Source organism: Anser brachyrhynchus (assembly GCF_964034855.1).
Source record: "Anser brachyrhynchus genome assembly, chromosome: 22".
NCBI classification, from domain to species: Eukaryota; Metazoa; Chordata; class Aves; order Anseriformes; family Anatidae; genus Anser; species Anser brachyrhynchus.
In genome coordinates, this window is record NC_137715.1 from 8019448 (window position 1) to 8043822 (window position 24375).

Here is a 24375-nt window from a genome sequence, read left to right on the forward strand (position 1 = left end):
ATACAAATATTAATTTTATGATGTGCAGTGTTCAAATGATTTTATTATTATTATTATTCTACGGCAAAGAGACACTCATTAATTTAACCCAAATCTCCATTTTATGCCAAAAAGCAGTTGAGGGAGTATATTTACTCAGCTTGAGTGCAAAATTGGTGAGAGAGAGCCATGAATCACTCCTAGCATAAGCAGTAATTATAGCTGCTTAGGATATGGATAAATGAACCTCTGGGCACACCATTAGCATTTTCTCCAGGCAAATGTAGATAAACACTTAGGAGGTCTGCATCATGGCAAATCACTCAGGAAGGTGTTAGACGGATATTTTTTTCCTGACTGCACGGCACAAAGAAGGGAAACACAGCAACGCAAAGAAGCTGAATTCCCCATTTTCAGTTCTCTACTGCGAGCAAAATAAAAGGCAGACTGGGAACGTGGCCCAGCCCTGCTGGGGCATAGAGGAGCCAGCTCCCCCCCTGCAAGCTCTGCAGTCACAGAAGGAAATGAGCCCCAGCGGCCCCTGGATGGTGCTGTCGTTTCATAGCTGGGTTTGCTGCTGGGCGAGTGGTTCAGTCTGCACTCTCACAGTTCTGGTGTGAAAAAAAAAAAAAAAAAAAAAAAAGAACTTGAAAAGCATCAGAGGAGGAGAGCCTGGAAGATAGCAAGGAACAATCTGTTTTGGTGCTGAGATTTATGGATGAGCCAGCTCAGCACCTGAAATCTGTGATTTCTTACCTTGGGGATTTCATGATGCTAGAAATAGGAATTGCTGGGTCACTAGGCAGGATGAGCAACAGCTGAGAGTTGAAGACTTTAAGCGTGACACTGTGTTGCCAAAAAGTATTTACCCAAATTAAAGACGAGGGACTTGCAAGGAGGTCTTTTCTCACTTTACTAGGAGGGAAGCAGTAAGTGGAGCTGGGCAAGAAATGGAGTTCTCACTCCGGTAGAAGACGTAGAAGATTGAAACAAAATCCTCCACAAAAACTGAATCAGGCATCAGAGTGAAACAGACTTGGAGACATTTTCCTGCAAAAGAAAACAAAACCCAGCAAACAGAAAACAGATGTTTGGTAAACACAAGTGGTCAGTCCTCCTCCCACAGCAGTGACCACCCTGCTTCAAATATGGCCTAATTCAGGAAAATAGGAAATCAGGGTTATGCACTGTAAGCTCTGTAATGGAGTAAAGCAACAGTTTCACTGGTGGAAAATCAGGGAGCCACCACATGCCTGACATCTTTGCAGAAGGGAGCCAATCTCCCTGAACTGTGCTAGGTCTGGCCAGGCACATGGAAATGTCTATTTCCTTGCCAGAGGCAAATCTTGCAGGACACTGTTCCTGATCTGAGAGTACTATGGAGAGTGAACAGCACCGATTTTGAAGCAGTCAAGTCACTGGGAGGGGAAAGTGACTGTAGTCCGACTGAAATTGATTTAAGTGAGAAATCAGATTCCTTGCCCAATAAAATACATTAGTATTTTCAGGTAGCCCAACCCTGAATGAGAAAAGAAAGCTGAGCAGTCAGGGAGGAACAGGCAGGGCTGAAGTTCTGCTGGCTGTAATGCAGCACAGAGCACCTGCATTAGCAGTCACACACCAGCCATAAAATATAGAAGGAGCTGAAAGTGCCGGAAAAGGCATGAGAAATAGATAAAACCTAAGCAAAATTGCCTTTAAATATTAAAGCTGTCACTTCGGGGGATATAGAATGCTAATCGTAAAAGGTAACACGAACAGCAAGAGGGACTTCAAATTACAAAGATGTTAACATGGGGGAGCAGAACGATTGCTGGGAGACCTCTGGCAGGGAGCTCCAGAGGGATCACACTCCTTCCTGCCTTTACACTGCATCACACCAAAGGACAGGACAGTGCTCCTGGGGAGAATGGGGAGCAAGGCCACGCAAGAAAAGCAGATGGTCCTAAAGCAGTCATGACCCCACAGCCCAGTGAACAATTAATCCACTTCAGTTTTGCCTTCAAAAAACCGCTCAATGTAACCACACAGCCAAGGTAGAAAACATGGGCCCCATGTTCATGCTGGAGGCGTTCTCCTGCACAGTGCACCACAGCACTGATCCTGTATTCCTCACAGCTTTGCACTCCCTGGCATGTTTCATTCTCCTTTAGAGGACCCAAAGCATCATCTCCCCCCAGGTTCCCTCCTTGGCTAAGTATTCCCCAGGTAAGAGGCTGTGGACGGAGAGCCTTGGCATGCAGGCTGGTACAGCAGCCTCTAAGCCTGCAACATCTTTGAAATTTAGCTAAGGGCGGCTGCTTAGCAGCAACCTTCAAAGAAAGCTCTTTTCCCCATTCTTCACCCAAAAGGAAAGGGAAAGGGAGACAGGACAAAGATGACTTCAAACCCATCCCACTGCTTGGATAATATCTCTCAGCTCTACCTGGCCCCAGGTTTGTAGCTCCTCATGGGACGGACGTTTTAATGCAAGTTACGTAATAAAGTAATTTTCCTTGCTGCAAATAACCTGTATTCAAACCCATCTTTACAAAAAGGGCACAAAAAAGTTACAGATAAAAGACTTCTGCTGACGAATGGAATCTGGTGTAGGCACAGAGAAGCAGACCAAAGGGAGATTGCTTTGCCACGTGCCCTGCAGTGCCACTGTCAGCTCCAATGGCAGCTCTCTGCCCAGAGATGTCAGACTCCCTCTGCGACCAAAGTCCCTTTCTCCTCTCTCCCATACTCAACCAGTCTTGCCAAGCTGGTAGAAAACTGTGAAACAGGAAATGAGACGAGTTAAATTCATTTCAGGCAAGAGACAGCATATCCAACAAAGGCTGCCAAGCTCATGGTCCACTGGCTAGTGAATAGGGGTTATTTATTGTCTGGTCTGCAGCATCTTGGGATAGACCTGTCCCCTCAGTTTCACACCATACAGCTTCTCCAAAACAGGGTCTTTGCCTAGGCTCCTTGGAGGGTGCATTCTCCTGGGCAGGCTCCCCATCTGGGGCACGTACAGTGGGCACAGGAACCTGGGAGGCTGGTTAGGTACACATGGGGTGAGGGATTCCTGGGTTAAAGAGCCAGCATTTTAGCCCCAACCTGGGATGCGCAGCCAGAAACAACATTCTGCATTGGTAGCTTGGTGAGGAGGTATGTCCAACACAGGGCAATTTCTTTTGGCAGAACCACAAAGTCTTTTCTGCGTCTGCTCTGTATTAAAGGCTATGTACCCGCCACACAGTAACAGCTGAATTACCGAACCCCAAGGGCTGCTGGAAGAGCAAACACTGTTCAGAAAGCGCCACGCTGTGCAGGTGCCAGGCAATGCTGCTTGTTGGGACTGAAGGGTTGTTTTGTGCAAAATGGATTGTTGGGTTCCACTACTCCAGTGGGAGAAGCAGGCTCGGACTCTGGAGCTTCTGGGTTTAGTTTGAGTTCAGAGACATGCCTGTTCCTGGCTCCTCATTACCAAAGTTCAGAAAACTTTTTTTTTCCAGGGCTATAACATGACAGAGACTGGGACAGTCTCTGATCAAGGGTCTCTGCTATCTCCAGGTGACAATTACAGATGGTCAGACATTGTTCATTTGATTTTCCACTTTTCCTCTGGAAGATGCTAACTTTGAGCTCCAACCCCACTGATATTTTCCACTTTTCATCACAAAATGCCAAGTTTACAAGCAGAATGAAATTTCCTCATTTTGTGAAAAAATCAGCTTTTCAGTGCAAAATATTTAGCTGAAAAAAATGTCATGCAGTGCAGCCTGGTGTCCTCTGCTGTGTGGTCCTTTGAGCTTTTATCAAACAGCAGAGAGCTCGATGAGGGACATGACTGATGCTCTCTCTCCCCTGTTCTCTGCACCAATGAGGGGTTAGATTGTCCATTCACACAGGAAATAAGCACAGTGGTTCTTCCCCCAGCTGCAGCATGTACAAGGTCTCTGCCTCCTGCTCATCCACTTATTTCCACAGTTGCAGGAACATAATTGTCTTTATGCCTCTGTTCTGCAGCCATATTCACCTGGAATTGCCCAATTTGTTGCGAAGGTGGCAGATAGAAGACAGCAGAAGTGAAAGCAGAAAAAAAAAAAAAAAAAAAAACAGACAAATATCCCTAAAATGCAGCCCTGCCCATACATCTCCATCCTGCTGCTGAACAGTCACAGTTGTTGCACGTGCGCTCTGGTATCCCCAAAGCACCATTAGTCGAGCTCCCAGCCTCATCAGTTACTGCAGCCCTCCCGTGATTAGTGTCTGCGTGTCAGATGCTAATCAGTTGTCAGCAGTTATGCACAGCAGGAGAGAGAGAAAGATAGGTGCATGCTGCTGAGCTTATTAAATTCTTAGATCACAGCTGATTAACTTCGCGTGGGGGTCTTCATTCGGATATAGTGAATAATTTACATGAGATTGAAAGGAGAGAATGAAGACCCGGACTGCTCATAATTTTTTCAAAGAACCAGCTCTGGGGTTCCTTAGTTCATTGCTGCTCCTGCATGTTCAGCAGCTGACCAGAGGAAAGCCACCTGGGTGCTTTTGCCATTCCTCACTTTCTCCATCCACCCACCCACTTACCTCAGCCTTCCCAAGGAGGCCAGCAGCCCTGCTCTCGTAACAGGGAGGCAGCTGAAGGGACCCCTCCAGGCTGAGCCCAGCCCAGGAGAGGCTCTAAAAACGTCTTGGAGAGCTCTGCAAAAACAGGCGCTGCCTTGCTCTTCTGTAGCATTTTGACAAGGAACTGCATAACAGGGATCACATGGATTCAGAGGAATGAGCCTGCTGGCACAACCAAGGACAAACACGTCCTATTTACCTGGCTCTGTCCTCTTTTCCCAGGCAGCTGCTTCACAGGTTTGGGCTGTATTTTCCTGGCCTTCTGCTCCATTGCCCTTCTACCCAGATTTATTAGGAAATTTGCACGGCAGATGTTGCAGGGATCTGGCTCCACCAGATCCAGCTGATAACTTGGTAACGCTGGTTTTCTACCAGTCCCATTTTGTTCGGTTTAACAAAATGGTCTGCTATGGGGAAGTGTTACAAGCTGTAGGAAAGCAAGGAGAGTCACCTTGCCTGACTTGATCTGAGAGACACAAGCACTGCAGGTATTTGCGGTCAGCCAGTCTAATCTCAGAGTCAATGGAGGGAGACAAGACAGAAAAATTGCTTAATTCAGACATTTTGGTATGAAGTAAAACTTGCCATAAAAGTGCCCATTTCCCTCTGCTGCCCATGAAAAGAGAGGCTGAAAGGCTTAATCATTCCCTTTCCTCTCTCCTACAAGAAAACTCGTGTTCTTTTTTTCTTTTTTTTTTTTTTTTTCAGCCCAAACTCTGAGGTAGGAAGGACTGAGTCCATCCAGGATTGTGCACACAGGAGAAATCCTCTCACCCCATCTTACCAGGAAAGTGACCCCACATAAAGGCTATTGGTTCATCCCAAAGGCTTTCTCCATCACTTCAGAGATGTTAAAATGCTTCCAGAGCTGGAAATCCAGCGTTACCAGTCAGGACATGTATTACAAGGAGCTGCAGATACAGATCCTGGCTTTAACAGATTTTTAATCAGCTCCTCGTGATAGTGGGAAGGCAGGTATCAATCCCAGGGCAGAGCCCAGCACCCAGAAACCTGCAGGAGACAACCACTGGACCCCTGCACTTTGGGGACACGGTACAACTCTGACTGAGACAGCACCAGGGATCTAGGAGGTGCAGCTTCTTAGTTCCTACTAACAGAGTGATGTAAAAGTCTTGGCAATGAAAAAGAAAAAGAAAAAGAAAAAGAAAAAGAAAAAGAAAAAGAAAAAGAAAAAGAAAAAGAAAAAGAAAAAGAAAAAGAAAAAGAAAAAGAAAAAGAAAAAGAAAAAGAAAAAGAAAAAGAAAAAGAAAAAGAAAAAGAAAAAGAAAAAGAAAAAAAAAGAAAAAGAAAAAGAAAAAGAAAAAGAAAAAGAAAAAGAAAAAGAAAAAGAAAAAGAAAAAGAAAAAGAAAAAGAAAAAGAAAAAGAAAAAGAAAAAGAAAAAGAAAAAGAAAAAAAGAAAAAAGAGAAAAAGAAAAAGAAAAAAAAAGAAAAAGAAAAAAAGAAAAAGAAACGTGGGCTGAAGTGATCTGTCTCATTTGGTGTCTGAACCCTCTCCTACGGAGTTCAACCCTGTAACCTCAATGCACTCGGTGCTGTTTGGCTCCCATTTCTCTCTGGCTCACACTGGGGAAGGATGGGATGTATCTGAAGTATCTCAGTGAGAGGTGGTGTCTGCCAGCTCAGTGTAGATCAGTTCCCATCAACTTTGCCTGCAGATGAAACAGCCTGCCAGCATGACAGGAGATGCTCCAACTGGAGATTCTGCTGATTAAACAAAAAAATCTCATTCAAACACAAACACCAAGGAGAGTGCCTCTCAGCAAGGACCTGCAGATCCGTTCCGTCTCTTGCTGCAGTGTATAAAGGGAAGAGGAGGAAGGCAAAGCTGAGCATGCTCCCCTTGGAGATGTCGGTGTTCCATGACATGCCTGGCAGTGCACATGAGGGATTGCTGATGTGGGTAAACCAGTGCCTCGAAAGGAATGTGGTGGATTAGGAAGCCTAAAGGACAAGGAGAAACTGCAGAGGCAGTGCTGCATGGGTATGCAGTGCTTTAGGTATTACAGATTGTAGACACAGTCCTGTGACACTCTGGTTCCCAGTTTGCCCTGGCATTCACAGCTACTTGTCCCTGAATCTCCAGGTGCCTTAAACTCTTACCAGGCAGGTTTCCTGCATCTGCTTTCCTTTTGTCTCTTCGGAAATGAGCTGTAGAGGAACACAGACACGTGCAGTTCTCTTGCTAACCCTAGATGGTGCAATTTAGTTAGAAAGCCTCAAAAGAAGAAGAAACACTGCTTACTAAAATTAAAAAAGGTTTCTTTACAAGTCAGGAAGGACACGTGAGGAGGTGACAGCAAAAACATAGTGGATAAGCAACACCAGGTCCAAGAAGTCATGGTAAGATCAGCAGATTTGGCAGCATGTTCAACTCGATTGCCTTACTGTGCTTGCTCTCCCTCCTGGGTCAGCATTGGATGCTGACAGTGGCATTTGGGGAGCTGGTAGCAATGTACAGCAGCTGAGGATCTGACCCTCAGTCTAGGAAACAGTCTGTACAGCTCAGCTTTTCCCCCTGATTTGCTATGGGATGGAAATCCCTGTGCTGGCCAAGGACTAAACTTAAGGATTGAAAAGGCCTTCATGCTCCAAAAGGTATTGCTCATTAGGAGTTTATCTTGTGCCAGGAGGAATTCTTAAATAAATAAATAAAAATACCCAGAGTTAAGGCACACTCTAAGCATAGCAAAGAAAAAGAAGAACATGAGCATTATAAGAAGCCGAAATTACCTGTCCAAGAAGCTTTTCATCCTCCTCAGAGTGTCTCTAAAGCCCTAGCTCTGAGACCTCTTGTGTGTTTATTGTGCTTATTTTCTGACTACAAACCACAGAGAGATACAGACAAAATGAATTAATTCCCCTTCCCAGTGGAAACAGAGCTGGGAAATCAAACTCTTCCTCTAGCTCAGCTTCTTTGGATTCCTTGGGGAATATGTTTGCAGCATGTCAGCAGGGAACTGGTGCTATTGCCATCACCTGTCTGGTAACTCAGATGACCATTGCATCTTGATTCTAACATCATTTAAATAGCTAAATGTCAATTAAAAACCTTAACTGCTTCTCTAAATCCTGTCTTGGGAGAACTGCATGCTTATTTTCCACCTTTATCCATGACCGCCACCCCCCAAAAAGCCACAGTGAGAGGTCTGGTGACTACTGCCCAGTCCCTCCTAGCAAGCACCAAACCCTGCACCCGTGTCAGCTACAAACAGGACTTGACTTTGTCAAAGAACTTTGAAAAGACTTTGCAGAATCCCTGGTGCTCTCTTCCCAAGAGTTTGCAAGGACTGACCGAGGTCTGGAGTAAGGAGGTTTGGCTTCAACACTGAACCAAACTTTCAACCCAATTCTAAGGATAGGGCAGCACCAGCATACGATGCTCGGGGAGGCTGTGGAATCAATACCGCTAGAGTTTAACGATATAGCCATGTTTTGGGTAGAGATAATACACATTTAGAGAAGAATAGATTAAATGACCTTAAGACCTCTTCCATCTTCTTTCAAATATTAAATGAATGAAAACAACCACCTTACTGTCTGAATTTAACTCATGGGTATAAACCTACTTTGGACGTACCACAGAAAGAATCTGATGGAAGATTTGGAAAATGTCACCATTTCTAGGTCTTCCTAAAATACGGATACCCCAGCAACTCACAGCTTCATGACAGACACCAGCATGGCTTGGCGAGGATCTGTGACCATAAGCAGTAGATTTCACCCTAACCAAAGCCACCGGCTGCTAACAAGATGCAGAAAGGGGGTATGAACTGCCAGCACAGAGAACGCATGCTCCTTTTTCTCCAACAGATTCTGGCTTAGCACAGCTCCAGTGTACAGTACAGGATAACCATACGAACAGTGGGCAGGCTCTCAGATACAAAAGCACTTAATGCTTCTAATAATTTACCATTACAAATAATGTAATAATAATAAATAAATAGTTAATTACCCAGAGCTTTTTAAAATCACTTTTCTTAAGATGAGATATGACATTTTATACAGACAGGAATACATCATTTTAAATGCTTATTAAAAGCCCATTTCAAGCTAGTTGTAAAATGGAGTGCATAATATTAATGTATTTCTATAAACATTTTGCCTTTTTTCACTCATTCATACGCTCAAATTACTGTCTTATCCAAGTCACTAAAATTAATATCAAAATAAAGCACAACTCTGCATTATTATTAGCATAATTGCTCCACTATACAAAAAACAGACCCTCTTAGTATGAATGGCTGTTTCAAAAATAAATGGAAACAAGTAACAAAAGCAGTCTCCAGTAGAGAGAGCAATGTATGTTTACAACTGCTGACAGCCTGCACTAAACTAAACTGGAAGCCAGCTGCCTGTCTCTGCAGAAAGACATTAAGGGCAAAACCAATTTGCCATTCTAATGATGAGAAAATTTGTCAAGTAATCCAGTTCAGTGCATCACTACTCCTAGCATTAGAAAGATTTCACTAGTGTCTCAGCTGAATCTTGCTGCAATTTCATTTCATTACTGTTTATCTTATGTACCAGGAGCCTGGAAAAGAGACTTTTTCATAGAAGACCACATGAAGACTATAAAAATATTTTTAGACTGGTTAGGCCAGAATATATACCTAAAATAATATATAAGGAACGTAAAACAAGGAAGGTGATTTATGCAAGAAGCTGTTTGAAGCTGAACTTTTGACACAGAACAGTTTGATCTCCATTAACTGCAGGACACACAATTAGGTGGCTTGAAGGCAGTAAAGCTGGTGCCCAGTACGGTACTGAAGTTGATATATTACTTGCTAACCTGGCATTTCTGCAGCTGTAATCAGCAGTCAGATCGCATTAGTCTCTGCCCCGAGATGCTGTTCCTCTGATGGACAGTTTCTCTTGATCCGGGGTCTCTCTCAGAGGTGAAGGAAGACTCTTGCCTCCTTGTAACTCATCCCACAGTGCTTGGTTTGGGTACAGCCCCAGCACCTGCCCCAGCTCTTGCCACTGCTTACAGACATGGGGAGTTCACCCTCTTCCTTGCCATTGGGCTCACTTACAACTGCTGGGCCACGGGTATGCACATTATCCCCATTGCAGTATTCCTCATTGCTGTGTTCTTGTTTAAGATTTCTAGCATTTTTTTTCAGCTCGTACCTCTGAAATGGGTATTTATTTTGGGGTTCCTTGAACTCCTCTCAATTTGGAAATGCATCTTTGGTGGTGGGGAGAACCCCTCTGAATCAGTTTTTCACATACCTGAAGGGCTGCCATATGTCCCTCCTGAGCTTTTCTAATCACGAAGTAACCATAATCCTTTCCATCCTCCCTTCTCAGCTGAAGTTTCCAGATAGCTGATCATTCCCCCTGCTCACTTTGAATTCGGCCCCAGCCGGTCCACGCTGTTCCAGATGAGCCCAGCGAAGAGTAGGTTCCCTTGTGCTCCACCTGTTTCCCTTGTGCTCCACCGTAACCATGAGACCCATTTCCCAAATATTGGCTCTAAACTCAGCTACTCACCCTTCCTCTGTATTTGTGCACCTGATGAGTGCTGGCTATTTTGCTTAGCAGTAGGTTGCTGTAAATTTGTATTCTGATGAAAACATTCCCCAGCAAACTATTTGTCGAGATCACACACAGTGCTCCTCCCAGCATTCTGAAAACATAATAAATGCATCTGCTATGGCATGGTTCAAATGGTTAATGGAAGTACTGAGCAGAACTGGACACAGGACAATTCCTAATGAAACCTGACTCATTTAATTCTTCCAGCCTCCTCCGGACCACCCTACTACAGCTTTATGTAGGCAAGATCTCTACAACATGCTTATGAAAATGTCATATTTCTTGCACTTAAGTACATTGCCTCCCATGCCATATGCTTTTCTATTATTTAAAAGGCCTTTCTCTGTTTTTGAAGTAAATTCAATTTATTTGACATGATTTATGCTTTACTAATCCAGGTTGGCTGCAACTCATCTCCTTGCTATCTTTCATACACTCAACAAACGGGGCTATTTATTCAGTATTTTCCAGATATTGAGGTCAAGTTGAAATGCATGTCTCCTCTTTGAAAACAAAAGTCTTTTAAAAGAAAGGTACCTTAGGTTCAGCTAACTTCTCCCCACAGCTCATTTCTGCTCCCTTTTCCCCACTGAACTTTGTGCTCCAGCCCTTCACACAATGCAGTTTACCCCTGTAAACTGGGTCAATGGACAGAGTTTGGCTTCAATAAAAAGCTGTCAGAATTTCAGTGCTAACCAGTGTATTAGGACAGCTGAACAAAGAAAGAACCTCAGTGAAGTACAGATACAGAGCCAGGCTGGGGGGCTCTTAACCTGGGTTTGTCCAGGCAGCAAAAGTCAAGCCGTATGGGTCCTTTTGAGATCTCTGGCTTGTTTTCATCCCCCAGAAATTAAGTCTCTCCTCCTCAGACTGTGATGAATTCCATTAGGAGCAGTTGGTTTGACCTAAATTGTTACTGCTCTGATCTCTCCTTGGTGTGGGCTTTGCTGCAGCATGAGTGACACCAACCCCTTTCACACAGACTGCATTTTAGTGAGGGCCTCCGACATTTGGGGGTTCATCTGGGGAAGGTTTTTCATCTTTGTTAGGCAGCAGAACAGCACTTGCCATGGTCTCTCATAGTATTCACTGTACAATTTGATTTAACCTGGGATTTCTCTCACCTCCTGTATCTCATTTAATGCCACCTCTTTTGACTGCGGCCCTCCACACATTGACTACCCTCAGCATCCAGCTTTTCTGATCTAACCTACTTTCCATTTTCTGCACACACAATGAGGAAATAAAAAATCAATAGAAAGCTTATATTTGTCAAGCTGACTCTAATTGAATTTTCTATTCTTCTAAATTGAGACGATTTGTGCTCACAGTCCTACTATAAAATTTAAAATTCCTCCTCCTCTCTTTAGTTTCTTTCCCTTTCTATCTGCCTTCTGTAAGATCTCATCTACCGGTTCCACATTATTGAAAGCTGTCACCATTCTGCTGTTACTACTTCTTCCCATTACAAGAAACGTGGTCATTCTCACCCCAAGCTCTCCTCTGTCTTCACCATCACCAGTTCCTTCATCTGTCAGTGAGAATCCAGCTTTCTCTTGGGTTGCTCCTGCCTCTCTGTCCCTGAAAGCATTTTCACTGCTATGTTCCAGGAACCTGGTCTTGCAGCAGTTTTCTGCTCTCTTTCTTTCCTGTTTATGTAGCTAAAATCTCGTTTCTGTCCTCCTTATCCATCCTCTCTTTCCATTAGGGGAAGGTAAGAGAGGGAATCAGAAGGCAAGAATGGCCTGTGTGGCCCTTAGGGCAGTGACATTAATCAAGTATTTCTGCACACCAGATCGAGGACTGGAGGTTGCTGCCGCTCTCCATGAGCAATGTGCGATCAGCCTGCCGCAGTGCCATGCTTTATTGGTATGGTTCACAGAAAGGTGAGAGCACATTCATTTTTCAAGCTAACCCAAATATTTCAAATAAGTGCTGCTTCCATTCTCTATTCAATGCTTTTCTTTTGTGGTTTAAGTAAACACTTCCAAAAAAGAAAAGTAGCAGCAACAACAAGAAAACCAGGAAAAAAAATCAGAAACCAAACGATCAGATAAGACAAATACAACTGGATCAGACATAAGGGTCCCAAATTACAATCAGGGGAGTGAAGAGAACAATGACCAGCTCTGGGTTCTTCCCCATGGCACATGGGTTCTGTGCATGCTGCCCAAGGGCTCTTCTGCAGCACCCAAATGACTGCAGTGAACGGGGCCAAGCTACAGGAGCTACCAGCACAGTCCTGGAAGCTCTTTTCCACGTGGGGAGCCATGCTCAGGTGTCTTGTCTGCAAACTGAATCCCCCCCTTGCCCAACCTTTGCCTTTCCCTACCTGAGAATCTCTTATGGGACTGGCAGGTAACCATGAGGATGGCTGGGGAAGCACTGACAAGTCACAAAATGACATTTCTGTTCACAAATAGTCTTCAGGTTTTTGTACATGCAGTACCTGTTATCTTCCAGCTATGAGTTTAAACATGCTATAGCATATTGCACTCCAATATATCAACGTAATCTATAATCTAATCTTTTAATTAAACTACCCAGGAAGAAGCTCTTAATGGGGTTGTTTCATCCCAGGCAAAAGATTTATTCCCATTTTTGACTCTTACATCAGGATTAGTTAAAAACTTATCCAGTTCCAGTCCTATTTTGGAACTTAAAACACGCATAAAGTCAGAACTGAAATATATGCTTCTTGTGCTCTTATCTGAAGGAAAATGGATAAGGAAGACATTGAAATGCTTATGTATAAGAAAATTACATTTCTCAGAAATGAGGTGTTGGAAAGATGCATGATTTATGTCAACTTTTTAACTGGAAATTTATTTTTTTTAGGTTATCAAGTCTGCCTTTTCAACACTTTGGGTCAAATATTTCCTATCAGATTTTTCTTATTTTCAGAAGAAGCATACACTTGAGTCCTTTGGATGATTTTGTTTACATTCCTTAGGAAATTCTGACCTTTAGGATAATTTGACTGCAGTTTTTTACTTGAAATTAAGATTTAGAAGTTTCACATAATGAACTTTCCGAAACAGGCAAACGTCAGTATATTCCTTGATAAAGTGAAGTGTTTTCATTTTGGTGAAATAACATATTATTAAAACTGATAGCTTGAGTTTCCCAGACAGTAAACTTATGATCAAAACATGCCAAGTCAGTCATATCTATATTTCCAGGCTCTGAAAAAACACTGTAATGCAGCCTGTTGTGTCATAAAATATATTCGATGTTTGTGATTTGCAAGGTCTTATAAAGCCAATAAAATTTTTCATGCTATAGGATGAAGTCATAAAGCTATTTTAATTTACTTCCTAAGCAAAAGGATAAACCTGAAGAGGGAAATACCCATATTGAAGGATATTTTTGTATTGGTGTGAATCATTCCCAGGCAAATTAGCATTGTTTTATATGTATTCTCACAGACAAGGAAAGGTCAAAGCAGCCATACAATAAGTCTTCTTCCTTAAGTAACAGGGAGGGAGGGAATGTTGTCCTACAGAAGCGCTCTTATTATCTATTTCCATGCAGCAGCATTCAGACAACCTCCAGGTATAACTTGTAAGAAATGGTCCAGCAATTCGTGCCACTAAGGGGTTTTGAAGGGTTAACATTGAGGCCTGGGTTTAGGCGAGAAGAGAACAAAGGGATTTCTTCGGAGAAAAACTGCTGACTTTGCACGAATGTGCAGTAACTTCTGACAGCCGGCCAAGAGACCACTAGATAAGGAGGAAGAATATGAGCCTCCCTGTCCGAGCGGCCCCCGAGAAACTAACAGAGACTGATAAGCAGGCGCACCTGGGAGGACTTCGGATTCGGGAAACCAATTATAATAACCCTGCCTCTTCTAGAAGTAGTAATGAATATGTATTAGCCTAGGAGCATAAAAACCAACTGCCTTACGTAACAGGTGTGCGTCCCGGTGGAGCAGAGACTCCCGGCGCACCCAGCGCTGTTTGCTTGCCTCTATTCGTTTAATAAATTGTAAACTCTGATTGTAATCCTATTTGGGACTCAGTCATTTATAACAATTGGGGGCTCGTCCGGGATGGTCTTGGTTCCTGAATTCTGACTTGATCTAGGAGGGGCGCCCCCACCATTTGGTGGCTCCTGTTCGAGTCAGGTCAGGGCTAATGCCATCCTGAACCTGAATAAGGGCAAGCAAAGATTTAGATTTTTTTATGAGCTCCCTTTGCCGGCTGCAGCACTATATTTTGCCCGTAATTCTGCGCGCGAAGATCCGAACGAAGACGACGGAGTCGTAAGTATTTAAGGCGTATACCGTTCGGTTGGGTGGGATTCGGTTGCCTGTGTGTGTGAGAGTGTGACTGAGACGGAACGTAGTTCCGAAGCGATTGTGGAGGTCTTCTAACCGCGGTTCCAATCTCCCGCGAGGGACTTGGCCGGTGAAGGACCGAAGCGATTCCTATAGGATTCGTGGGTGGGTGATAGGTCCTAAACCCCCTGCAAGACACTCTCACTAAGGCAACCAAGGGCTGTAGGAATTGCCACAGTAAAATTCCTAGATGGGTCAGACAAAATTGAAGACCCGGGACCAGAGAAAAGGGAGCAAATTACCAGACATACCACCAGAAAGTCCATTAGGGATAATGATTAGAAATTGGAACGATAGGGGCCCCAGAAAAGGAAAAAAGTAAATTAAAAATGGTTCAGTATTGTATGACAGAATGGCCGAAGGAGCCTTTAAGACCACATGTCTTTTGGCCCGTTTTCGGATCCTTTGAAGACTGGGTTTGCCAGGCCTTAAATATACATGTTAATTCAAAGGAACCTTTTAGCCAGGAGGAAAGTGATTATGCAGGATTATGGATCAGGATCTCACGTCCTTTTCCAGCCTCAATATTTACACTAAAAGCAGACGAGAAGTTTGACGAAGAAGAGAACAAAAAAATAAAAAATAAAAAAAAAAGGAAAAAGAAAAAGATGATGAATGGGAGTCATTGGATAACCTACCACCTCTATATCCTAACAATCCACCCCCGGTGGTGCATCTTGTAATCCTGTTTTGTTCTTAAATGTTTTGACTGTGTCAAGGAGGAAGGTGGGAGCATTATCTAAGTAACAGTTTAGAAGTTTGGGTATATTCGCGGTGGTGTTCGGTCAGTTTCCCAAGTATCGGGGGAGCGGGGCTGACTGATTATCAAAGTGGTAGAACGGAGAGTCACTTCTTTGGTGGTTCGGGCCTGAGCCCTGGGAATTTGGTAAGAAGGGGGAGAGCGAATTTATTTAGGCCTCAGTACCTTTTTAAACCCCCATCTTGACGGATACACAGGAGTGATTCCTTGTTTTGTGTAGGCTTACTAACAAAGTGCATGAGAAAAATTAGCATTTGGCTTGAAATTCGGTCTTATTGAAATGTAAATTTTGTGGAAAAGGTGTTATTGTTTGTCTAGAAGACAGAAGGCTGAGTGCTTCAGGTGTTTTTCCGAAGTCCTGCGGATTTATGATTGGAATGGGGCTCATTAATAATCTGAAATAGTAAAGTTTGTATGTGGAAAGAAGAGTTTAATCCCAGAGAATTGGGACATTTGGGAAGAAGATTAGGAAAAGATAGTAAAAACCTGCAATAAAAAGGTTTGCGTGGAAATTGAAACAAGGGACAGTAACTAATATAAATAAATAAAAGGGAATGGGAAATCAAGGAAAAGGGGAAAATCCAAAAAAAAAAAGACGTCCTAAAAAAGAAAAAGCCTCCTTGGGTGCATATTGGCACATTGGAAGGATATTGTTAGAAATGGGGGCACAGAAAGCAAGAGGACTTTCACTAAGTATTGCAATCAATGGTGGCCACTATATAAACTAAATGGCCACTTTATGGATCAATCGACTATAACAGTGTCTTGCAATTAATGTTTTTGAGGAGAGAAGGAAAATAGGATGAAATGTTGTATAGTGATATGTTGTTTCAGCATGTTGGAGGGAAAAGGTTTGGAATTAAGTTGGCCCCTGACTGAGCCTTTGGTGTTGGCATTAGAAAAGTACGGGCTGGAGAAAGATAAAGGAAGTGTTAAAAGGGTTGTTGAAGGTGTTAAAGGTTGTGTGGCATGTAGTATTTAACAGAGCTGTTTGAAGTTGAATGAGCAGGGAAAGAGGATGTAGGAATGTTAATAGTTCCGTCTCAACCCGAGGCTGAGATCTCTAAATCGCGGGTGTGAGCCCTCTGGGGCAGGGGGACCGTGATGGGTCCGAGAGAGTTGTCGTGGAAACAGAAAAGCAGCTAACTCTTGAAACAACCTGAGTTCCTGTGTGAGCTCAGATTGCCAATGGGACCGCTCAGGGAACTTTCAACGATTGCATTCCCCTGACCGACCCCCTCACTGAGACCCTAATCACCCCGGAAATTATGTAAATACCAAAATCTGGTTAAATTGGCTATTGGGAATTGAGAATCTGTTCCAACAAGGTCCAAAAGAAACCCCTATGGAATTTATGGAATTTTTGAATTTCTGGACCAACTTTGAAATGCAATGAAAAAAAAAAAAATGGACCTGGCTTAAAAAAAAAAAAAAAAAAAAAAAGAGAGAGAGGCAACTGGCTAGCCTCTTTCCAGGGCAATCAGCCCCTGATATCAGAAAGAAATTGTCTTAGGCTGCAGGACAAACTTACAACAGTCAGGAATGATGGGGACCTGGGGCATCTACCCTAGCAGGTCCACTAGTTGAAATAAAGCTAGGAAACGAAGACAGAGGCTTGAATTTTTTGTTGGTTATGGGAGCTTCTTTCTCTGTGTTAATTAGGCTGTAAATGTAATAGGAGCAACATATTCAGTTAAATAGTTTAAAAGGACGATTAGGAACTAAGACAACTACAATAATTGGAGCCACAGGGAAAGAGGAGGAATGGTCATTCTTACAACCGTTTTTTCTTCTTTCTTTTTTCTTCTTTCATTCTTACAACCGTTTTACAACCGATTTGCGTTTTGGGGGTAAGGAACTAACCCATGAATTTTAGTATGTACCAGAATGCCCGATGCCACTCTTGGGACGGGATCTATTAGCCAAATTAGATGCAACAATAACCTTTGAGGATGGAGAATTAATAATGAAGGTACCTGAGTCCAAAGTAGGCCAAATCCTAATGATCAAAGATAAACCCTTTGTTAATATTCCAAGAGAAGTAGAAAATGCAGTTATAGCAACAGTACGGGAAACAGATGTACCAGGGAAGTCGAAACTGGCACAACTGGTAAAGGTGGAATTAAAGGAAGGAGCCAAACCTGTTTGAATCAAACAATATCCACTTAAGATAGAAGCTAGGCACGGGAATGGTGAAAATTATTGACAAATTTCTCAAATATCAGATTCTGGAAGAATGTAAATCGGAATACAATACTCCAATTTTTCCAGTAAAGAAGCCGAATGGCGAGTATAGATCTGTACAAGATCTTAGAGCAAAAAATGAAATAACAAAGGATATTCACCCAGTAGTAGCTAATCCTTAAACATTGTTAACATCTGTGAAAGAGAAATATAAATGGTTTACCGTGATAGATTTAAAGGATGCCTTCTTTTGCATACCTCTTGATAAAGATAGTAGAAAATTATTTGCCTTCAAATGGGAAAACGTATTGAAGTTTTTGGACCACATATGGTAACAACCGTTTTGGAACAAAGGGGGGGGGGCACTGGTTATCACCCAGCCGGATGATGAAATATCAGGCAATCCTAACTGAACAAGATGACATAACCTTGAAAACGACTAACCTGTTATATCCAGCAGTATTTCTAGGAACCGTTCCAGAAGAAGGACCGTTGGAACACAATTGTGTGGAAATAATCGAACATACGCCAGCCACAAAGATTTGAAGGATGTACCCCTTGAAAGGTATTCAGTGGGAATACCACACTCCGTGGCACCCACAAAGCTTAGGGAAAGTAGAAAGGATGAATCAAACAATAAAACAACAATTGGCTAAGTTAATGATCGAGACACAGCTGCCCTGGACGAAATGCTTACCATTGGCACTTTTAAACATAAGAACTAAACCACACAGTGAGACTGGATTATCATCATATGAAATGTTATATGGTATGCCTTATTCTCAAGGGATGCCCCTAGGGAACAATGTAGTTGAGGATCATAGTATCCAGAAATACATAATTACCATTGGAAGGAGATTACAGGAGATAAGAGAAATTGGGATGATGACTCAGACACCACCTTTAGGATTTGCTATTCATAAAATACAACCAGGAGACAAGGTCTTAATAAAAACCTGGAGAGAAGAATCATTGAACCCCCGATGGGAGGGACTGTACCTTGTTTTACTTACTACTGAAACAGCTGTGAGAACAGCAGAAAGGGGTTGGACCCACGCATCCAGAATAAAAGGACCAATAACTACCGAAGCCTGGAGGGTTGAGTCCACTCCTGGGGAACTGAAACTGAGACTAAAGAGGAACTGATATCCCAGCAATGAGGTTCTGCATGAATTAAGGGCACTGGATAAAGAGGACAAGGCTGAAGGGAGGAAAGGGAGAAGGCAAGACCGGGGTAGGACCCTCCACTGCGGCGTGTATGGTCTACCGAGGGAAGCAACCCCTATGGGTATTGACCGCCGAGTGAGGGTGCCTCGACCGGACTTCTCCCACACCAAGATCAGTTTGTCCTGAGAAAAATAACATGAGAACCTTTTAAACCCATAATAAAATTGTGATTAGTTTTTCCAGGAGCTGGATCACCCTGAAGGGTTGAATGGTAACACAAGCTCTGAAAGCGGGCCCAACCCCATGATTGAAGGCGCTTCCCACACTCTCAAGATTGGACGGCGAAAAAGGCTTATAATATGACAGGTCGCCAAAGAGAACTGAATTGTGACTGTAAGTGGAAACCCAACGTGGGAGCTTGGAAGCGTGCATATACGAGTACAAACGGGGCAGACATTGTAACAGGACCACTCGGTAACAAGGACACTGTGTATTATCACGCCCCAAAGGGTAAAGATGGATGGGATGGTCATTTTCCAAACGGGACGTGGGCCCTAAAGGGACATTATTGGGTGTGTGGCAAACATGCTTACAAGAGGCTACCCGGAAACTGGTCGGGAATATGCTATGTGGGGTACATAAGACCCTTGTTCTTTTTATTGTCACAAACACAAGGAAATCATTTAGGAATAAGATTATATGATGACCTGAACAGAGTAAAACAATCTATTGATACTTCCTTAGCCGGGGATAGTGCCCAAAAATGGGGAAAGGATGAATGGCCTCCTGAAAGAATCATACAGCATTATGGGCCAGCTACCTGGAACCCGAATGAGTTGGTATCAGGAGCCCGAGAACCTATTTATAATTTGAACCGAATAATTAGGTCGCAAGCTATCCTTGAAGTTGTAACCAATCAAACAGTGACGACCTTGGATCTTCTGGCTGATCAGTCCACTCAGATGAGGAATGCTATCTTTCAACGTAGAATGGTCATAGACTATTTACTAGCAGAAGAAGGGGGAGTGTGTGGAAAACGGAACGATTCTAATTGTTGTTTACAAATTGATGATAATGGAAAAGTGGTTAAGCAGATAACAAAGGAAATTAGGAAGCTAGCCCACGTCCCAGTACGAACTTGGAAGGGTATGGATTGGGATTTCTTTTCATGGTTGCCTGGTGAACCATGGGTTAAAAGGATGCTGTTTTTATTTTTATGTGGTATAGTGACATTATTGTTTATACCTTGTATGATACCTTGCTTTACGTTGTTGATACGGCGAGTAATAAATAGCACCCAATTTGTGATGACTTCAGTGGAGAGAAAAGGTGACGTGTCGATAATGATGCTTAAGAAGTGGACACCCCGAGAACTGACTGATGAAATCCAATTGTTACTGACAAAGGTTGAAGGAGAGACACGAATTGATGATTAAAAAAAAAAAAAAGGGAGGAATTGTAAGAAATGGTCCAGCAATTCGTGCCACTAAGGGGTTTTGAAGGGTTAACATTGAGGCCTGGGTTTAGGCGAGAAGAGAACAAAGGGATTTCTTCGGAGAAAAACTGCTGACTTTGCACGAATGTGCAGTAACTTCTGACAGCCGGCCAAGAGACCACTAGATAAGGAGGAAGAATATGAGCCTCCCTGTCCGAGCGGCCCCCGAGAAACTAACAGAGACTGATAAGCAGGCGCACCTGGGAGGACTTCGGATTCGGGAAACCAATTATAATAACCCTGCCTCTTCTAGAAGTAGTAATGAATATGTATTAGCCTAGGAGCATAAAAACCAACTGCCTTACGTAACAGGTGTGCGTCCCGGTGGAGCAGAGACTCCCGGCGCACCCAGCGCTGTTTGCTTGCCTCTATTCGTTTAATAAATTGTAAACTCTGATTGTAATCCTATTTGGGACTCAGTCATTTATAACAACTGGAGCAGCCAGGGGGCAAAAAAAGGGACAGGTAAAGATGATGTTCTTCAAGAGACAAAGTGCGACTAGGTGAGTTCCTTCAAGGCATCCTTCACTGAAAGGGATGAGAGGAATTCTTGGCGAGGACCTGGGAGAGGCTGCAGGTAGGTTATACCCAAAGTTCATCCTACTTATATTTCCTCTGCAACTTAATAACGGAGAATACAATCCTTAATTCTGCTAGAACAGACTTATTGTTTAATTTTCTTTTCAAATAGACTCCAAACCCCGGTGTACTTGGTCTGCAGGAGTGACAAACTGCTTTACTTGCAAGCACTTGGCTTAGGATATACTTGTCACTGAATTTCAAATCTCAAGTCTTGGGAGGAAATTTCCCAATCAACAGCCAGTAGTGAGGTAACCAACAGCTCTATTTAAGTGCATGTTATCAGAGAAACATTTGTTTGTGGTGGTTTTACCTTGCTAAGGCAGCTGAACTCCACCACAACCACTCTCTCACTCCCCCTCCTCAGAAGAGGAGGGGAAAGAAAAGGAAATAAACAACTCATGGGTTGAGATAAGGATAATTTAATTAAAGGAAAAAATAATTATTAAGGAAAAATTATTATTAATTAAACAATTTAACTAAAGGGAAAAAAGGGAAAGTGGAAAAGGGGGAAAAAAAACCAACAAGCAAAGGCTGTGTGGAAGTGCAGAGGAAAGAAATTACTCTCTGCTTCCCACCAACGAGCGATGCTTGACCACATCCTTGAAGCAGGGCCTCAATGCACGTAGCTGTTGTTTGGGAGGACAGACATTTTCACAACGAGAGCCCACCCCTCCCCTCTTCTTCCTTTTTCCACCTTTTATTGCTGAGTGTGACATGATATGGCATAGAATATGCCTTTGGTCAGTTTAGGTCAACTGCCCTGGTGATGTCCCCTCCCCATCACTTGCCCACCCCCAGCTCTGGGGGGGTTAGAGGGAGTTCTGATGCTGTGCCAGCATTGCTCAGCAGCAGACACAACACTGGGGTGACACCAGCGCTGTTCTAGCTACAAGTGCAGAGCACAGCACTGTATGGGCTGCTGCAGGGAAAGTTAACATCTCAGCCAGACCCCGTACGTTGTTTCAAGTATTAAACTAAACCTATAGGAGCAGTCAAATTAATGTAGCAGGTATTAAGAAATATGATAGCTGTTTATACTTCTTACAGCAAGTAAAATCTTGTTATTGCAAGTGTTGCAAATTTTATTTCCTGACCAGAAATTTTTGATAAAGTGTATCCAGCTGGTTCCAATAAGGACTGTAGTAGGTTCACGTGGCAAAGTTTTGGTAGCAGGGGGCCATAGGGGTGGCTTCTGTGAGAAGGATCTAGAAGCTGCCCCATGTTAGGTAAGGGCCACACTGCTGACCAGAGCCGAGCCAATAAGTGATGTTGTTTTGCACCTCTGTGAGAGCATATTTAAGACAGGGAAAAAAAAACACTGGGCCACACACAGCCGCTGGGAGAGTGAGAGGAGTGAGGAGGCGCCAAGGTCAGTGCAGAAGGAGGGGGAGAGGTGCTCCAGGCACCGGAGCAGAAGTCCCCTGCGGCCTGAGGTGAGGACCATGGTGAAGCAGGCTGTCCCCCTGCAGCATATGGAGTACCATGGTGGGGCAGGGTTCCACGCTGCAGCCCGTGGAGGAGACCATGGTGGAGCAGGTGACCTGGCAGGAGCTGCTGCCCATGGGGGACCCAGGTTGGAGCAGTTCGCTCCTGAGGGATGGACCCCGTGGTACAGACCCATATCTGGAGCAGTTCTTGAAGAGCTGCTGCCTGTGGGCAGCCCACGTCGGATCAGTTCGGCAAGGACTGCATCCCGTGGGAGGGACCCCACAGCACAGGGAATGAGAGTGACCGAGAAGGAGCGGCGGAGAAGAAGTGCTATAGACTGACCATAACCCCCATTCCCCCGTTCCACTGCACCGCTCGGGGGAGGAGGTGGAAGAGGGTGGATGGGGGGGAAGGTGCTTTTGGTTTCTTTCATTTGTTTCTCACTTCTCTAGCTTGTTAGTAATAGGTAATAAATCTTATTATCTCCCTATGCTGAGTCTGTTTTGCCCATCATAATAATTACTGCGCGATCTCCTCATCCTTATCTCAACCCTTGAGACCTTTTCATCGTATTTTCTCCCTGTTCCTCTTAGAGGAGAGGGAGTGAGAGAGCGGTTGTGGTGGAGCTCGGCCGCCCACCCGAGTAAAACCACCACAAGGACGAAAACCCAAGAGCTGAGGCAGCCACCTGGGCTGAGCTGCAGTGCTCCAGCGCACCGGCACCATTTATGCTTTTGGGATAGGAGGAGAATGAATTAAAGCATGAATGCACCTGCATGGACATACCCTAAATGAATGGAAATGCCACACCTCTAAAGAAGACACTTAGCATTTGCAGCTCTACATTTGGGGAAAAAATGCAAACGGTTTGGTGTAGCTAAAACACCAATAAGCTTAAATTAAAGAGCTTTCATTACCAGTCCCCCATTTAAATGCAAGAGACTCCAATCCCAGGAGCTGCCCAAGTGAACATCACACAAGGAATGAAATGCCAACTTTTGAGCAAGAAGGCAAATTAATCACTGTAACAAGCTAATACAGTCTGGCCTGCAGTTAAAGTGAAACTATGGGGTCATTTCTTCTGGTTCAGCTGATAAGCAGAAGTAATTTAATCATTTGCCATTGCATATCTGTACTTAGAGTCTGATTAGTAGCCCCAAACCAGTGGCTGAAACATAACCATCTTCCAACAGGACTGTGTGCACAATCCATATTTAGGTAGTGCCAAGACTATGGCGAGCCAGGGACAAGGCTTACATTTATCCAGCACCTTTCATCCAAAGATGCACAAGGTACGGTGCATCTGGGGCTGTGTCACTGAAGTCTTCATATACACCTCCTCCTGGAGCGTAAATCAGCAGCCAGGTCATGGCAGTGCCCAGCCTGAAAGTAGTTCAGCTCTACACACGCACGGATCCTGACACTCAGCACTCACAGGTCTGTATGCGTGCCTGGGCCGAACAGCTGCAGAGACCAATTGCTTCTTCTGCCTCTTTGGAAAAATGTCCAATCCTTCTCAGCAAACCATTTCTCCCACTCTGGAGGCTAAGATCCTTCATCTCACAGTCGCTTGGAATAATGTTTACTGCTCTGGAAACTGAACAGCACAGCCCCCTGCCAGCATGCTAAAGCAAGTACTTTGGCAGTCCCAGTCCCATGAGCAGACATGACTGTGCTGAGCAGACAGCTCTCACACTACCTGCCTTTCAGTAGCATGTTCACCTCTTGAGAACCTGCCCCTGTACAAAAAGATCTGATTTGAAGAGTCATTCGCAGGGCTAGATCCTGTGACCTACAGCAGTAAAACCACGGGCTGCTGTCTCTCGAGTTGAAAGGTGCATTATTACTAAGTCATGGGAACACAGTCACTCAGATAAACACTGTTAGACACCGGGAAAAACACATCAGCTTTATCTAGATACATTTTAGCAGTGCTCCCATGATGCTCTGCTGATCTATTCTCTCACTTTTACTGAATGACAAGTGTGGTTCTAGCTGGACAACCAATCTGCATTCCCTCCTGCTTGAGGGAGCTCCTCTTGGCTGCCCTCCGTTGCTGCCGTATGAGAGACACTGACGATGGCTCAGACCTCTCCTGTTCAGTAGGGAGAGGAGTAGAGAGAAGGATGGGTACCCAACAGCCCAGAGAAGCGCTGCTCCTCATCTCACTGCATCCTCTGAACAAAATGAGCAGCTATTTGCCGTCCCTTCCTCCTCCTCCTGGCATTGCCTAGCCTAGAAATGGGGCTGGGGCTCCTCTGAAATGCACTCGACTG

At 43.9% G+C, this 24375-nt stretch overlaps 1 protein-coding gene and 1 long non-coding RNA gene across 3 annotated transcripts in view; one reads left to right on the forward strand and one right to left on the reverse strand.

Moving 5' to 3' along the window:
• The window catches only part of LOC308181640 (acid-sensing ion channel 2), a 526264-nt gene that overhangs the window by 299346 nt on the left and 202543 nt on the right, over positions 1-24375 (reverse strand). The window lies entirely within an intron of this gene.
• Positions 13704-19468, forward strand: LOC308181644. Of its 2 annotated transcripts, XR_013941529.1 has the most exons (3): positions 13704-14408; positions 17885-17992; positions 18829-19468. It is a non-coding gene; the product is annotated as an uncharacterized lncRNA (long non-coding RNA). The 2 variants fall into 2 exon arrangements; XR_013941530.1 differs by lacking the exon at positions 18829-19468 and having other exon boundaries at positions 17885-18171.